The 4,100-nt window shown below is 46.3% G+C and overlaps 1 long non-coding RNA gene across 1 annotated transcript; it reads left to right on the top strand.

Moving 5' to 3' along the window:
• The first annotated feature begins 1,065 nt into the window (after window positions 1–1,065).
• LOC135376463 (uncharacterized) lies at window positions 1,066–2,165 on the top strand. Its single transcript, XR_010417697.1, has 2 exons — window positions 1,066–1,573; window positions 1,987–2,165. It is a non-coding gene; the product is annotated as an uncharacterized LOC135376463 (long non-coding RNA).
• The last annotated feature ends 1,935 nt before the right edge of the window (window positions 2,166–4,100 follow it).

Genomic DNA, 4,100 nt, shown 5'->3' on the forward strand with positions numbered 1-4,100 from the left:
CGTGCTGACATGCCTGGGCTTGTTCTGACATGCTTTCCTTCTGCATGTAGTTTTTTTTCTTTTTGTACAAGGCATATTCTTGACGATAGTGCTGCCTTGAATGGGAGTAGAGCTATTCTTAATAATTTTGCGATTCATTTAGTTCAGAGAGTAACCGCGAGGGGGACAGGTGTGTGACTTTATGTCTTGCTGAACCATTTTTTTTTTTTTCCTGTACAGTAAGACTTTGGGAATGAAATGCTACAATCTCCTCTTGTCTATGGTGTTTTTCTGCAATAGTTCCCTACGCAATCATTATAGTAGAATAAAGGAAATAATCTAGGGATAGTGATTCAATAAATAACAGGTGCCCTGTCTAGAGCGTACGCGTCCTTGAGCCACGCACCTGCATGATGACCGCATACCGAGAGACTATTGTTTCAGGTTGACCTTGTCTAGAGGAGCATTAGTGGAAAAAAACTGTGTAGCCCTGAGACAATAGGATGACGTTACGACCAATGAGAACGGCCTGCAGGGGGCGCAAGGACTCACTTCTCTCTTGGACACTGACGGGTCTCGACACGCAAATTCTGCTCCTGGCGTTGGCCGTCAGTGGAAGAGCGTAGCTTCGGTGGGGTTCTGTCTGCCTCTGATGGGGTGCGGATGTGTGGTTCGTCACTGGTGAATGGTGTTCGACGATGCAGGTGGATTTTGTGACGAGCGGATTTACAATGAGGGAATGCTGTGAATGGGAAAAATGATGGTGAGTGCCTTTTTCACTCTGTTCAAGTGTTTGTTTTCCTCTGTTGCCCAGCAGTCGTACGATTTGTCCGGACGTGTCCTGATATGCCCCGATATGCATGCTTTCCTTTGTTGACGCTTAGTATTTTTTTCTTTTTTGACAAGGAACATTGTCGTCTTGACGATAGTGCTGCCCCGAGTTCTGCGCGCGTTGATTTGTTGAGTGCCTAGTCCTCTTATTAGCCATTGATGGAGTTACATGTTAGGATGTTTTGTTCTTTTGCAAGTCTCATTTAGTAAGACTTTGGAATTCCTACGATCAGTTTTCATGCATGGTGCTCTTCTGCAATAGTTTCCTATGCAATCGTTATAGAAGAATAAAGGAAATAATCTTGGGATAGTGATTCAATAAATAATAGGTCCCCTGTCTAGAGCGCACGCGTCCTTGAGCCACGCAGGTGCATGATGACGTCATACCGTGGCTTCACTGCAGATTGACCAAAGGAGCATTAGTGGAAAAAAACAGTGTAGCCCTGAGACAATAGGATGATGTCTGGACCAATGAGAACTGCCAGCAGGGGGCGCAGGAATGCTCTTCTCACTTAGCCTCACGACCAATGAGAACGGCCAGCAGGGGGCGCAGGAATGCTCTTCTCTCTTAGCCTCTCGCAGGTGGCGGTAGGAGGGCGCAGAGGGCGCTACGAGCGCGCGCATGCGTAGCACCCGTAGAGTGGCGCTTACGTCAGTCCACCTCTGGCTCTCGTTGGGAGAAGACGTGCGGTCGTTCGCTCCGTCGTCACTTGATCCCTGGCTGTCGACGAGAGCAGTCGCATCGGTCTGCGCTCCTGCTGTGGTGAGGTTTATTTGTTGCGTAACTAATGCTTTCGTCAACTTTGTTCCCGCTTTGTTTGCGATTTTCGTGCCAGTGCTGGTTGCTGTTGTCCGGGCATTCCCGCCATTTTCTATCATCTTCTGCCTTGGGACCGGGAGTAGCGCTGGCGTGATTCTTAATAATTTTGTTGTGAGATTAGTTGAGAAAGTAACCGCTAGGGGGTGCAGCTGCGGGGCTTTATACAGGACAAAAAAGCATTACGAGTCAGTTTCTGCCTGCCTCTCGGATGGAGCAGTCGCATGGTTCTGCGCTCCTGTTCTGGTGGGCTCATTTGTTGTGTAACTAATTGTTTTTTCTTGTTAGCTATTGATGGTTTGCATACTCTTGCTTTCCCAGCCTCTGTATTACGAGTGTTTTTCTCCTTGCATGTCCAGAGCTGTCCTAACTTGCCCAGACATGCCATGATGACGTCACAGCTGACGTCACAGGATGTGCGGAACTGGTGCTGCGATGCTTTGCAACCTGCCTCTGTGCTCCGTCGCCCAGCGACGGTCAGCGGCCGTTCCGGGCCGCTTTCTTCATTGATCTTCCAGTAAACTCCTTCTCTCCACTCTATCTCTATCTTTTTATTTTATTTTCTACCTATTTTTTTATTTTTTATCAGCTCAAGTAGCCGGAAACTCACACAGTGGTCTGGACGTGTCTTAGATGATCCTCAATTAGTGTAATGACTCCCTGGTGGGTCCTGATTAATGTGGGGGGTCCCAATTAGCTCTAATTGCTAATTAATGGCGTCCAGACGAAGATGTGAGTTTCCGGATACTTGAGCTGATCCCATACTACTGTTGCTGGAATGTTAAAATCTGTTCGGCCTGCGCTCGACGACGATGGAAATTATATTTTCCAACATGTGTGTCTGCGACGCTCTCACAATACAGTGGCACTCGGTTCCTGTCCAACCGCAACTCGCACAACGATCACGCTGCGATCACGGTGGACGTTGTTTTCGTCTTCCTCCTCCTCACTAGAGGAGTCTGTGAGCTCAAAGGCGCTGGGCAAAGAGTCGCTCATTGTAGAAAAATTGTCGAAATTAACCGGACGGCGCGCAGCAGACGACAGACTGCACGGAGCCAACTCTCCTATTTGATTTAGCTTTGGTGCAACCTGCACTGAGGCTGCACTGACGTACACTTCCGCCCGCTCGCCTTACACTCGCGCCCTGCACCTTTTTGTGAATCGAAGACACTTAGTGAATTACAGTGTGTTTTGTCTCTATGTCATGCTTTTTCTCTGGGTTTCTCGGCTGATTTTGTGCTAGCGACGAACATCGAGCCTATATTTTCTCTTTGTGTTCTTCTGTGTGCGACGTCGCCACGGTTTTTCTAATGTGTTCAACAAACCAGGTTACCCACTTCTCAGGATATCCCTCTGGATCTGTGGTTTAACCGTCTCGCTGCATGTTTTCACTCTTGTCACAATTCACGTAGCACAAAGGCAGAAACACGTACTACGTTCTTCGGTGCCCTTTTCATCCACCTCCTAGTGCGTTATTACTTCATAAACCACCAATTTTATCCTCTTTAGCACAGCGGCGTCATTTGTGTTATGTGCGTGTTTGTTCGGTTTCGGATGCATTGCTCTTTTTTTCCTCTGTTTCATCAGGTGAGTAAACCAGGTAACAAGCTTCTCAGATATTCTTCTATATTGCCTCGTGATATATTCACCCAAATTCAAAATTAATAGTTCTTGTTTACTCGTCAGTCAAGATTGGGCACACCCCTGTCGCTCTCTGATGCCCATTCCGTTGACTTTGACAAGTCTTTTTTAAACTTCAACTTACTTTAGAGCAAAATAACTTCTGCGATCCTATTTCCCTTTGCCCCCTGATGTTCTGACCCAAATTTGACTTGAATGGCACTCATATTTATCTCTCAGTCAAGATTGGGCACACCTCTGTCGCTCTCTGATGCCCATTCCGTTGACTTTGACAAGTCTTTTTTAAACTTCAACTTACTTTAGAGCAAAATAACTTCTGCGATCCTATTTCCCTTTGCCCCCTGATGTTCTGACCCAAATTTGACTTCAATGGCACTCATATTTATCTCTCAGTCAAGATTGGGCACACCTCTGTCGCTCTCTGATGCCCATTCCGTTGACTTTGACAAGTCTTTTTTAAACTTCAACTTACTTTAGAGCAAAATAACTTCTGCCGATCCTATTTCCCTTTGCCCCCTGATGTTCTGACCCAAATTTGACTTCAATGGCACTCATATTTATCTCTCACTCAAGATTGGGCACACCTCTGTCGCTCTCTGATGCCCATTCCGTTGACTTTGACAAGTCTTTTTTAAACTTCAACTTACTTTAGAGCAAAATAACTTCTGCGATCCTATTTCCCTTTGCTCCCTGATGTTCTGACCCAAATTTGACTTCAATGGCACTCATATTTATCTCTCACTCAAGATTGGGCACACCTCTGTCGCTCTCTGATGCCCATTCCGTTGACTTTGACAAGTCTTTTTTAAACTTCAACTTACTTTAGAGCAAA

Source organism: Ornithodoros turicata, unplaced genomic scaffold, assembly GCF_037126465.1.
Source record: "Ornithodoros turicata isolate Travis unplaced genomic scaffold, ASM3712646v1 ctg00001113.1, whole genome shotgun sequence".
Lineage (NCBI taxonomy): Eukaryota > Metazoa > Arthropoda > Arachnida > Ixodida > Argasidae > Ornithodoros > Ornithodoros turicata.